Source organism: Petaurus breviceps, unplaced genomic scaffold, assembly GCF_028583685.1.
Source record: "Petaurus breviceps papuanus isolate PSGF00001 unplaced genomic scaffold, PetGlider_PUasm1.0 90881, whole genome shotgun sequence".
NCBI classification, from domain to species: domain Eukaryota; kingdom Metazoa; phylum Chordata; class Mammalia; order Diprotodontia; family Petauridae; genus Petaurus; species Petaurus breviceps.
In genome coordinates, this window is record NW_027187369.1 from 17754993 (window position 1) to 17769164 (window position 14172).

A 14172-nucleotide genomic window follows, 5' to 3' on the forward strand; every position below is an offset into this window, starting at 1 on the left:
CTCAAAACACTTTTTATATGTCAGTTATCATTATTCTTTTTTTCATTTTTCAAATGCTTTATTAAATTCTGATTTACATCATTCATTTCCGCCAGATTTTGAGTTACAAATTTTCTCCCCAATTTTCCCCTATGCGCCGCACCAAAATAGCAGTCCCACAGGATATCCCCTCCTCCAATCTGCTCTCTCCCATATTTTCTCCCATAACCCTTTCGACTTTTCCAATAGGGGATGATGGATCTCTATGCCCCAGTGCCTATATATCTTATTTCCCAATTACATGTAAAATCGTATTAATAATAGTATATATATATATATATATATATATATATTTGATTTTAAAACTTTGAATTCCAGATTCATTCCCTTCCTCCCTTGTCACCCACCCTTACTGGTAAGATAAGCAGTTGAGTATAGGTTGTATATGTGTAGCGAATGCAAAACAATAACATAGTAGATATATTGTCAAAGACTGACTATATTTCCCTCCCTCCTATCCCACCTTCCACTTGTTCTATTCTCTACTTTGATCCTGTCCCTTTTCAAAAGTAGGTGCTTCCAACTTTGCAACACCCCAGCCTTCCCTCCCTTCCAACATCCCCCCTCTCCTCCCCTTGCCCCTACTCTCCTGTAGGATGAGATACCCTATTTAGTGTGTATTTCATTCCCTTCCCAACCCAAATTCAATGAGAATAAGGTTGACCCATTCCCTTCTGCCTTCCTATTCTTCCCCTCCATTGTAACCATTTTCCCTTGCCTCTTTTATATGAGATAGTTTAACCCATTCTGTCTCTCCACATCTCCTCTCATTATATTCCTCTCGCATCTCTTAATTTTGCTTTTTAAGAATGATCCCTTCCTATTAAATTGGTCCTGTGCCCTCTATGTATACTTGTAAACATATATATACACATTCACATATGTATTCATATACCTATATACCCTCCTATATATATATATATATATATACATATATATTTATTTCCTTCAACTATTTTCATACTGAGAAAGGTTTCATCAGTTACAATTATTGTTTTTCCATGTAGGAATGGAAATAGTTCAACTTTGATAAGTTCCTTATGATTTCTTTTCCCTGTTTACCTTCTCATGCTTCTTGTATTTGAATGTCACATTTTCTATTCAACTATGGTTTTTTCATCAAGAATGCTTGAACGTCCTCTATTTCATTGAATGACCATATTTTCCCCTGAAACATGATACTCAGTTTTGCTGGGTAGGTTATTCTTGGTTTTAATCCCAGCTCCTTTGACCTCTGGAATATCATATTCCAAGCCCTTCGATTCCTCAGTGTAGAAGCTGTCAGATCCTGGGTTATCCTGATTGTGTTTCCACAATATTCAAATTGTTTCTTCCTGGCTACTTGTAGTGTTGTCTCCTTAATCTGGGAATTCCGGAAGCTGGCTATAATATTCCTAGGAGTTTTCTTTTTGGGATCTTTTCCAGGAGGTGATCGGTGGATTCTTTCAACCTCTATTTTGCCCTCTGGTTCTAAAACATCAGGGAAGTTTTCCTTGAGAACTTCCTGGAGGATGATTTCTAGGTTCTTACTTTGATCATGGCTTTCGGGTAGTCCAATAGTTTTTAAATTATCTCTCCTAGATCTATTTTCCAAGTCAGTGTTTTTTCCCATGAGATATTTCACATTGCCTTCTATTCTTTCATTTGTTTGGGTCTTTTTAACAGCATCTTGATTTCTCATAAAGTCATTAGCTTCCATTTGCTCCAATCTAATTCTGAAGCAATGGTTCTCCTCAGTGAGCTTTTGAGATTCTTTTTCCATCTCGCAAATTCGGCTTTTTAAGGCATTCTTGTCCTCATTGCCTTTTTGAGCCTCTTTTGCCATTTGAGTTAGTCTATTTTTTTAAGGTGTTATTTTCCTCAGTCAGGCTGTTGACTCTCATTTCATAATTTTCTTGCATCATTCTCATTTTTCTTCCCAATTTTTCCTCCACTTCTCTTACCTGCTTCTTAAGGTCCTCTATGACCTGTAACCCCTTGTATTTTCCTTTGAAGTTTTTGGTGCAGGAGTTCTGACTTCACTGTCTTCCTCCTGTTCCATGCTTTGCTCCTTTTTGTCCCCAAAATAGGAGTCTAATGTTGGAATCTTCTGTTTGCTTTCTTTCCTTTGCCTGGTCATGTTGCCCCTCAGTCACTTGACCCCTGGGCTTTTTACTACAGTAGGAATCTGCCACCAGACAGTGGAGCTTTTGTCCCAAATGCTGGAGTTTTCTCAGCTGCCAGAGGTATTAGTTGAGTGCCCTCTCAGATGCCTCCCCACACTCTAGTAAGCTGGTCACACACCCCAGGACCTCCACCCTAGGCCACAATCCAGATCCAAGCAGATTAAAGCAAGAGTGATTACCCTTCAGAGTGGGTGCTTGGTCCCCCTACACTCTGCAGGCCCAGAGCTGAAGCTGCCATGTGGTGCTGGCTGGCTGTGCCAGGCTTCTCAGTGGCTTCTTGCCCTGGGGGCAAAAGCCAACACACTCCCACTTACTGGGTCCCAAAGTCCAGACTGCACTGACCTCTCACTTTGTCCTTTGCATCTGTGTGTTCATAATTCTGGATCGCCACAGCTACTGGTGATCTGGGGTCCCTCTGGCCAGCAGCTGGTCAGGCCTGCCCTAGGCCTAAAACCTCAGGCCTGGGCTCGGCTCCCAGAGTGCTGCGCTGGCCAATTCTTGCCAGCCTTTCTGGCTGTCCTCAGCGGGAGGTTAGCTTCTCTGTGTCATTTTGTGGGTTCTGAAGCTCCAAAGTTTGTTCAGAGTCCCCTTTTCACATTGAATGGGGAAGGTGGAAGCCGGTGCCGCTCGGAGGTCCTGCTTCTACTCTGTCATCTAGTTATCATTATTCTTATTACAATATGAGAACTAGAACACAAATGACCTAAACCAAAGTTTCATAATGAGGGGTCCATGAAGTTGGATGGGAAAAATTACAATTCAACATAAATGATGGCCTTTGTAATCCTACATATTCTGTTTTGTACATTTTAGAAACATGATTCTGAGGAGTCCTTAGGCTTCACTGGAGTACCAAAGGGGGCCATGACACAAAAAAGGTAAAGAATCCCCGATCTAAAGTAATATCCAATAAAGAGACTACAATGTTAAGAAGGCAAATTCTGTGCCTAGACAGTTGGCAACATAACAGTTGTTAAAGTAAACGGTAGATAGCATAATAAATTTAGAACTGGAAGAGGCCTCAGGATCACCTAGGACAACCTCTTCAATTTTCGAATGGAAACTGATACCCAGGAAAAGAGAAGTGACTTGCCCAACGTCATATAATTGGTCAGTGGTAGGTCTAAGATTTGAGCCCAGTTCCTTGGATTGCAAATCCAGTGCTTGCACCACTGTGCTTTATTTAGTACCTGTATCCTGGGTTTTATACATTTGTTACATTTCATCTTAACTACAGTTTCTGTGAAAAGTCAAGCATTCTGTGAACAAAAACCTTTAACATCCTTCAAGTCAGGGAAATGCAATTTTGTGGTCCACTTTTGGGACTCATTTAGGGAAAGTGAGAGAGAGCAGGCATTTCAACCCTTTGCCCTATTTATTTATTTATTTTTTTCCTTTTTTTTTTTTTTTTTGAAGGGAGGAGGGCAGGGCAATTGGGGTAAAGTAACTTGCCCAAGGTCACATGGCTAGTAAGTGTTAAGTGTCTGAGGCCAGATTTGAACTCAGATCCTCCTGACTCCAGGGCAGGTGCTCTATTCACTGTACCACCTAACCACCCTGTTTTGCTCTGTTTATTGAGTTAATATAGCACACATATAGCCCTTTCCTTGTGGCAGCTGTGGGGAAGTATGGGGTGCAAGAAGAGAGACCCTTCTTTCACAGATCAGGAAATCAAGATTCAGACAGAATTATTAGTTTCTCCATGGTCACAGGGCTAACAGGTGACTGAACCAAAATTCAGACCCAGGTTTTCTGATTCTGAATGCAGTGAGGGCTCTATTACATGTTACTTCCTGATCTTTGATGGGCAAATCCCAAATGTCCTAAGATTCCAAAATTTATCCACACCAGACTGAAAGACAAGCTGTTTTAAGCTGTGCTGCACTTAGAGCTTGTCAGACATCAAAGGTGCCAACGTCATCCACCATGTCCCAGACCATTGCCAGTAGTCTTGACTTTTGTCTTGCAACTGGACCTTGATGACTCTGAAAAAGAGAGTTAGGCTGATAACTCTGTGCAACTTTGCCTCACTTAAACCCAATTCACTCTTGAGTCAAGACATCACCCTATAATGCCATTGGTCCTCTTTGAAAACGAAAGATGAGCAACTACAACACCTGTCTTACTTCAGTTTCACTCAGGCAGTGTGTTCAGAAACACTAAGGTCAAGGAGCTTTCTCCTAACTCTAAGAAAAGGCCAAGATGAATTTTGAGACTATGCTTATGCAGGTCAGGTTTATTTCATCAAAATCAATTGGACTGAAGGCCAGGGTTCCATTTACTTGTATCACTCACTCTAAATTCTTGCCTCCCCTCACCAACTTGTTATTTTAATATTTGTAGTTGCATAGCTCTCACCTCTAGAAGTGCTTAGGGGGTCCGAAAAAACTTTTCCAAACCATCCGTCAAACCCTTTGAGGATTCTTGAAATGGGCCATTTAGCTCATAGGTCTACCAACAGATGGCAAGTATTGCCTTCTTATTTCAACTTGACATGCAAAGATTTGATGAATTCTGATTCCACTGTGGCACAGTGGGCACCCACATGGCGCAGATCGGTGCACATGGAAGGAGCCCCAATCTTTTTGTTGCCTGATTTTGTACATCTGTGTCTACACCTGTAGCTAAAAAATGAGGCTCGATTAGAAACTCCACTTAATTGCTAGAGAGTATATGTTGTTAAATATATTCTGTCTTCAAACCACAGAATATCATGCTGAAAATGGTGTCATTTTCTTCCTTGTTCCAATTCAATTCTCTTTGCTCTGAATTCCCCTTTGTTGCAATTTTTCAAACTATGAAATCATGGCATGCTGCTTGATAATGGATTTGCCATTTGTTATTTTCAGGCACAGTTGTAGCTTAACTAAATCATTCACAGTCAGTAAACCTAAAAGATATCCTTTGGCAGCATTGCCATGGGGTGTTGGGATACTATTCATTTAGAAAGTATATAGTCTTACACCTGACCTCAAATGCCTCTCACTGCTAGTAAGACTGGTCTTTTGATACGAAACAGAAAATAATGCGATCTTTGAGGGAAAAAAAGTAGCTTGGAAGGAAGCACCCCTCTCAGACTAGATGAGCAAGAAAATCCCAAGTGACAGGCAGTTATCAGCATTCATGTGCAAAGAAATACATGAAATCAACAAAAGTTTCCAATTACATCAAGGATCTCTTCAGTGACTTGAAATGTCAGCAGATTTGCTGAAAACTGACACAAGAAAGAGCAAAACCAGTCTCAGAGGCCTGAAAACCATTTCTGCTCTAGTACTTTAGAGAGGCAGCATGATAGAGGGCTGGATCCTGCCTTGGATACCAGCTGTATGTCCCTGGACAAGGCTCTCCACCTCTCCAAACTTCATTTTCCTTGTTCACATAAGAGATAATAATGCTATAATCATATAATAATTAATACTATTAAACTATATATAATACTAATTTAGAGCAGTGATGAGCCTTAACTAGGATAAGACATACAGAGCATTTGGCAAACTTCCAAGTCCTCTAGAAATGTTAGTTATGATTACAACTTACAAGAGATGGGACTTTTGCAGCTCAGGTACTTGTTCCCCCCATATGGATCAGAACCTTTCCATCACCTTTAAGAGCTGCAGAGAACAAAGAACTCATCCCCCTTTGGACAGTCTGGGAATGCACACCTAGGTCTATTCTCAGTTGAAAAATGCCAAAACATCTGAGAACTTAGGATCGCCTCCATACCCCCAAAGAGGCATCATGGGATTTGGATGGAGAAAAATGGTTTGTGACCACTTGAAATGATATGTGAATGATTGAGGAAGGGGGCAACATAAAGACTGTCATAAAAGCTTGCAATTTGCTTCCAAAGGCACAATAAATGCATGTGAAACAACTTGCCATATGAAAGTGTAGAATAACACAGAACCAAATAACAGCATAAGGAATGGTCGGAGTACCTTTAATCACAACAGGATTCTTGAGGAAATGAGCATTGGCCTGAGTCCAGGAGGATGATATAAATTGGCAGAGACTATAAAGGCTGGGGGCAAGAGAGAAGAGGAACACCACCAAAGCAAAAGCAATGTGTACAAACAAGCAGCACATATGTGGGAGTTAGAAGATGGCCTGCTTGCCTACAGTTCAAGTAGCACATTAGAGAAGGAAATAGCCTACTCTGTTTCAAATGGTGATCCTGTTCATATGAATAAAACGTAGAGGATCTCAACCTCACAGTTCTTTTAGGATCACAGGTTTAGAGCTGGAAAGGGCCTCCAAGACCATCAAGTCCAAACCTCTTATTTTTATGGAGGAGGAAAGCAAGGAACAGAAGGAATTTGCCTGCCTAAGATCACAAAGGTCAGAAGTAAGTAGACCTGAGATTCCAAGGCAGTTCCTCGACCCCTGATCCAGAATTCTTTCAGATGCGACATGCTGCTTTCCCTGACCATTAACTCCACCAGTGAACTCAAGCTAATATAGTACATTTAAGCTTTATGAAACAGTTTATAAAGATCATCTCATTTAAGCCTCATAACACCCCTGAGGAGGGTACTACAGCTGTTCTCCCCATTTTACAGATGAGGAAATTGATGCTCCAAGAGAATACATGGTTAACCACAGGGTTAATCACTGTCATAAGCCAGATGTTTTGAACCCAGCTCTCTGTAGGCTCCAAATCCATCATTTTTTCCACTACACCACACTTCCTTGCAATGGTCACACAGAGAGTATGAGAACTCAAACTCAGGACTTTTCTGAAACTAGTACTCTTTCCAGACACTATGCAGCTTCATCCTCAGAATTAGGGTGATGATATGTTTCCTCTTCCTGTCTCCCCATGGAACTTTTTAATTAGTCAGAAGCTCTTAGAAATCTCTGAAACCATAAAATGATAGGTACACAGGATGCTATGTAATATGTGTGAAAACCATTTTCAGCTGTGAATAGCTTCCCCAGGGGGCAACCTTGTTTAAAAGTTGGTCGCTAAGGCCACTGCAGCTCCAGGTTGGAGCCAGTGTGTAATGCTGTCCCTGCTGCCCCAGATGTGTGTGTCAGCAGCACCAGATTCCATGAGTAAGCTAAGCAGAGTGCTGGCACAAGGCTAGATGGGGGCTCCAGTTGGGGAACCTGGGCTCTTATTTTATTGCCCATTTCCTGACTTGTGAAATGAGCCTAAGGACACCATCCTTTGCTGAATTGGGGTGAGGGAGAGATAATTGGGGAATCCTTCATTTAACTGAGTGGTCACTACCAATGTGCTGAATTCACTCACTTTAGCAAAGATTTAAAAGGAAACTTTGGGATGTAAGAGTGTGGAAAGTCCCATGTCATCTGCTTTCATTTGCTAGAGCTACAGACCACTTATGTAACTGTGGAAAGCCTATCAGCAGCAGAAATTCTTCTGGGCAGTCCGGGAACACAAGGAACCAAAGTGATTGAAAATAGCCCAGATGAAAGGCAGGACAAAGAGTGCTGCCTTGTGGCAAGTGAAGGGGGCCTGCAAGAAAGTGATGGACACCAGCTCCAAGAGGAATAAACTCTCCCAACTGGCACTATGCATAACCAGCTCCTCACTCTGCTGTTTATTGTTTTAGGACACAACAATAGGGACATTTTTGTGGGGCTCCTCTGATGCCAGAGATGCTTTTGTCAAAACACCTCTATTTCTCATGTACTTTTATTGCTACAAATCCTTGACAAATCTGACAGACATTGGGAAAATGTCAAAAGCTGGCACCAATCTCCCTGTCAGCTGCTAGGGTGGAAAAGCTGAAGCAAGCAAACTTGTCATGGGGGTCTTTTTACTCCATTGGCATGCTCTGGGTGGTGTCAATACCACATGGATGTGGGCCACAGTTGCAATGGAGTCCTCTGAGCATTTTTCTTCACCACTGTTGCATAACTATTTTCACCTGGTTTCACAAGCATTTTTGGTAGTTTGAGATTCTTTATTTTAGGTAGAGAGGCAACATGGGAAGTCAGAAGAAGCTGAGTTCAAATTCCTTTGACAATTATTAGCTGTATGACTATGGGCAAGTCATTTAATCTCTCTGAGCCTTAAATCCAAATAACTCAGGCTCTCATCTGTGGGATAGCAATAGGTCCTAGTCCAAGCCCCACAGTGTCTTTGTTTGGACCCTGGTGGCTCAGAGCGAATGCAAATAGCAACTGTTTCTGTTTTGGCCAGAAACCTTGAAGGCCTTTGCCTCCCGGATTGATTTTTTCTGACTAGGTAAAAGAGACTATTCTTTATTTGCCTCATTTCTTACCTACTGAATGGCATATTCAAATGGATATTTAATTAAATTGAATTAAATGAATACAAAATGGAACCTGGGAAAGACCTTAGCTTTAAAAGGCCATGGTCTCCCGCTGCATTGGAGCCATCTCCAGTCATCCTGATCTATGTCTTGCCATTGGGCCCAGATGACTCTGAAAGAGAAAGTGAGACTGGTGACTTTGCACAGCCCTCCCCCACTCAAATACACTTCACTTGCAGTCAGAGCATCACCTTCCTGACTTCGTGCTCTTCTTTGAAAGAAGGAAAAGCAGCAATGACAACTGAGCCTAAGGTGACACTCTCTACAACTAATGTCCTGAATGATCAATGAGTTGTGATATGCCCCCATCCAACTTGGTAGAGGAAGTCCTCATACATCAAAGAGCCCTTGGAGGGAGGTTCTGCAATCATAGTACACATCCTCCTAAGGCTGATCCTTGTAATGAAACCTGATATCCAGTCCAGTCCAGCAAGGACTTATTAGGTGTCTCCTACATGCAAAGCACTGTGCGCCATCAGTTTTGGGGATATAAAGATGAAATAAAAGAAACAATAGCAAAAACCAGTCTCTTCCCTAAAGGAGTTTAATCAGGTAGGAAGTGACACCTGAAGTGAGAGTCAAAGGAAATTAGGAATTCAAAGAGATAGAGGTGAAGAGGGGGTGCATTCCAATGGGGGAGATAACTGGTGGTACAAAGGCACGGAGATAGGAGACGGAATTCTGAGTTTAGTAAACAGTAAGTTAGTACATTTGGCTAGAACCTAGAGTATGTGAAGAGAAACAATATAGTTCTTTGGGGGTAGAGATGGACCAAGGTCTTCTTGTCAGTCCTCCTCCTCCATAAGCTCCTGGCAACATGAGCCACTGTTGACCTCCTTGGAGATGTCCTTTCGAGATTAGATGACCAGTATTCCTCTCCCATCATAAGTACACAGCCCCATTAACCCTAACTGTCAGGGGGTACTGACCTCTCACAGCTTGTCTCCTCACGCCTCTCACCATACCCCTCCCCCACACTTTAGGTCGAGAATTTCACCTCCTACTTCACATTAAAAACTCAGGTCATTTACTGAGAGCTCCCTTTTCTCTCTTCGAGCCACATCATTCAAATGCTTCACTATCTCCTTCACGCCTGTTTCTGATGAAGGGGTGACCCTTCGGCAAGGAAAATCTCTCTCTCTTAAATCCTTGATCCCTTTCTCTCTCTTCCCTTTTAGAATGCTCACTCCCACCATCATTCCCACTCTCTCACTAATCTTTAATTTTTCCTTATCTACTGCTTCCTTCCTGCTTCATACAAAGAAGTTCGTTAACTCCCCTCTTCCTTAAATCCCCTCACTCGATCTGACCACAGTGGCTAGCTACTGTATGCCATCTCTCCTATCCTTTTTGGCTAAACTCCTTGAGAAAGCTGCCTACAGCAAGTGCATCAAGTTCCCCTCCTCTCACTCTCTTCTAAACCCTCTGCAATCTGGCTTCCAACCTCATTATTCAAATGAATCTGCTCTTTCTGAAGCTTAATTGCCAAATCTAATGGCCTTATCTCTGTCCACAGCCTTCTTGATCTTTCTGAAGCCTTTAACTCTGTCAATCACCATTTCCTCCTGGGTACTCTAGCCTTTCTAGGTTTTCAAGATTGTGTTCTCTCTTCATTCTCCTATCTGACCATTTCATTTCAGTATTTTTTGCCTGATCTCACTCCAGGTAATGCCCACTAATTGTGAGTGTCCCCAGGGCTCTCTCCTCTTCTCGTCCTTTCCTGTTTCATTTGATTATCTCATTAGGTCCCATGGATTCAATTATCATCTCTATGCTGATGATTCTCAAAGCTCCCACACCACCAAATACCCCTTGGACATCTTGAAATGGATGTCCTATAGGCAATTCAAACTCTGAAACAGAACTGGTCTTTCACCCCAAACCCTCCATCTTCCCAAATTTACTATTATTGTCATGGCCCCCACAATCCTCCCAGTCACCCAGTGTTGGAAATTTGCTGTCATCATACATTCTTTACTCAAACTCAGATCACGTATCCATGCCATGTTTAGGTCATAGAGGAAGGTCTTTCTAATCTGTCGCCAGGTCTTGTTTCCAACTTTCCATCATTTCTCTTGGATAGGCACTCCTACAGCCCCCACCCTTGTATAGGTCTTCAGCAGTTTTAGCCCTGACTGTTACAGTAGTTTTCTTCTTGGTTCCCCTGCCTCAATTCTCTCACTACAATAATGCATCGTCCATTCAGTTGCCAAAGGGATTTTCCTAAAGCACAGGCATGACCATGACACCTCCCTACTCAAAAGTCTAATGGTTCACCATAGCCTCTAGAATCAGATATAAAGTCCTCTGTTTGGCATTTTACATTTGTTACAACCTGGACTCTTACCTTTCCATTCTTTGTACTCTTTATTCCTCTTGATGTACTCTACAATTCATCAGGTGATAAAGCATGTTCCATCTCCTTAGTCTGCACTCTCTGTTCTCACCTCTGCCTCTCAACTTCCTGGAAGACTTAGCTCCGATCCCCACTTTCTACAAAAGGCCTCTTCCAGTCCCCACAACTGCTACAAGCACCTTTCCTTGGAGATCACCTTCCATTTACTAGGTAGATAATCAAGTATGTGCATAGTTATTTACATGTTGTCTCCCCCCAGTCCTCCTTGAAGGCAGTTAGTGTTTTGGCCTTTCTTTGTATCTGAAGCATCAAGCACAGTGGCTGGCACATGGTGAGCACGTAATAAATGGTCACTGCTTGATTGACCAGAGAATCTGAAAACAATGCTGTTTCTCAACACAGTGACAAATTATGTTTCAGCTAGCTGTATTTTACATGCCTGAGAGTCACTCTGAGTTTCTGAAGTCTGGGTACCCAGAAACACCCAGCAAAATGTGGCAGTTCTATAGTGAGACCCTGGTGAAAAAGACAATGGAAAGGAGGCTTCTTTGTAATCCTTGGCTAGGTTTAAAAAGAAAAAAAAAACTTTCCAAATCATGACAAGCAGTGTGTCCTTTATCATGGGACTCATATTTCCCTTTCTGTGCTCTTTCCCCTCCTCTCAGTGGGGAGCTCGGGGCCCTGCTGTTCTGCTGTTCTCTAACCCCCAATTCCCCTGTCTAAATAGGAAAGAATGTAATAGTGGTCACTTTATACTTGGTAGGAATTCATCTAAGCCAATATGTTATCCCAGTGAGGATTTATTATTTTAACTCTTTATTCTCTGACTAGAGAATGAAAAATTTGATCTTCTATTCAATGACTTTCAGGCATCAATGGGAAAGTGAGGAGATGTTGTTTGTGCAGGGTGGAGGCTCTGAAGTCACATTATTTCCACTATAAATGCTAACCCTGACATATCCTTTAGGTTTCTTTGGGGGATAGTGATAATCTGAACTCTCTCCTCCCTCAATGGCTCCCTGATCCCTGATGCTAGAAGTGATCCCTTCTTCTTTAAAACTCTCATGCCACTACAGTTGATCTCCATGACACAAGTAATCACATGTTTAATAGTTAACTGTGGACATACAGTTCCCCTTCTAGCTTCAAAAGCAGGGTAGTGCAATGGTAAGACCACAGGACTTAGAGTTTGGAGAGTCCTGGGTTTGAGTCCTGGTTCCAACATTCACTATATGTATGATCCTGGGCAAGTCACTTAATTTCATTGAGCCTTGGTTTTCTCATTTGTAAAATGAGAATAATATTGGCCTTACCTATCTCATTGGGTCATCATGAAGAAAGGGTTTTGTAAAACTTAATGTGTTATTGAAAAGTGAGTTACGTATTTTTAAGCTTCTTCAGGGTAGAGAGTTTCTTTATCTCATCTTTTGGAATCCCTGGTTTTTAGCAGCAGAAAAAATGCTGAGTGTGGAGTCAAAGGACTTAGGTTCAAAAATAAGCTCTGCTACTTACTACTTGTATGACCCCAGGCAAGTCATCTAATTTATCTAGGTCTCAGTTTCATTATCTGTAAAATGACCCTTCATTGGATTGTGTGATCCCAAAATTACCTCCCAACTCAAAATCTCTATAAGTTCTGATTTTATAACCTGCAGTCTCAAAATCCTTCATTTATTTTCATCAATGACTTCATCTTCACTTCTAAAAGAGGTATACTTCAGTACAATGCTATGAACTGAACTGGGGAGAATGAGTTGAGGACTGACCAAGCTAGGCTATAACTATTTGAGGCATATTTCTAGGAGGGCAAAGGGTCTCTCATCATCTCTGAAAGGCAATAAGTGCCCTATTTTCACTGCAGTCTTCTAGAAACTGAAGAGTGCCTACCCCAGCAAAGGCCCCCTCCCCTGGCTTGCCTACCTGGACAAAGTCAATATGAACCTTCCCTCTTTCTATACTAGCATTCCAGATATCTTTTTGTTGTATTTTCTAGTGTAGTTGCTATGATTTTAGTTGGTACCGAAGGACATTTTTGAAAATCCTCACTTCCCAACTTTGTTGATATCTTTGAATTCATCCCTATGGCCCCATACGTTATTTGTACCTTGAGAACAAAGTTTCTGGCAATCAAGTAAGTTGTTGGAATGAAACTTCTTACCACACTGATAGCAAGACACACACACACACACAGCAGGAGCTTGTTGACAAGTCTTTTTTTTTAAGAGCACTAGAGTAACATCTTGATTAACTATGAACTGGAGCTGAGGGAGCGGAAACCTCCCAGTAATTGGTCATTACACTATAGTCAAGATGGTAGTAATTACAAGTCTGTCTAATTATAAAGAATAGTCAAATTCTATGTAAGGGAAAAGGCAGGGGAGCATGGCATAGTCCTTAGAGGGCTGGCCTTGGAGGTAGAAGGACCTGGGACTAAATCCTATATTTAACACATGATGCTCACTCCATGAGCAATTCACTTAATCTTACTCTTCTTCCAAATTCTCTAAGAATTTACAATGCATACGAATTGCCAACTGTACCTCTGGAGGGATTTTCCACAGTAGGAGCTCCCCATGTTGATATGGTCATTAAAAACAGCAACAACAATAATCACAGATTAGGACTACAAAATTTTCCAAAGCCATATTTTACCAAGATTCAGTCAGGATCTTGGATGTTTAAGGAAAATGACCCATTACTCTGGAGAAGCATACTATGAGAATGGGTTAAATCATGTACAGCCTCATCTGAAACACCAAAAGCATTTGAATGAATTCCTCACAGATTTCAGCTCCTTTCAGTCAATTTCTTCTGGTCTGGAGACACAGCTGGATATCATGGGAAAGGCTACAGAAACCCGGCAGTTTTATAGATCTATTTCCTGATAAGGACTTGACTGGTGCCTGAATCTTTATAAAAAGAGAGAAAACTCATAGGGTCAAAATCCAATGAAGCCTAAATTAAGTGGGTTTTCCCATATAGCTGAAATAAGATTTTCAAACTGTTCTACTAAGGAAAAAACCAATTGTCTCAGGCACAAGAAAAAAGCCTCAGCTCTATTAATATGCTTTCTTCAAGGATTTGTGATTTTGTTGGTGTAGATATTTCCTCCATTAATGCAGATTATAGCCACTCTACCACTTGGCCTTCCAGAGTTACTGTAGCTGAAAAATTCAATTACCTGTGGCCAACTTGGTGATTAAGCATTCTGATTTAGCTGAGACAGATGGACATATAATTTGCCACTGGGCCCACGTTTCAAGCCTTTTCAGGCTGGTAGGACAGATCTGCCACATCTTGATCTCATTGG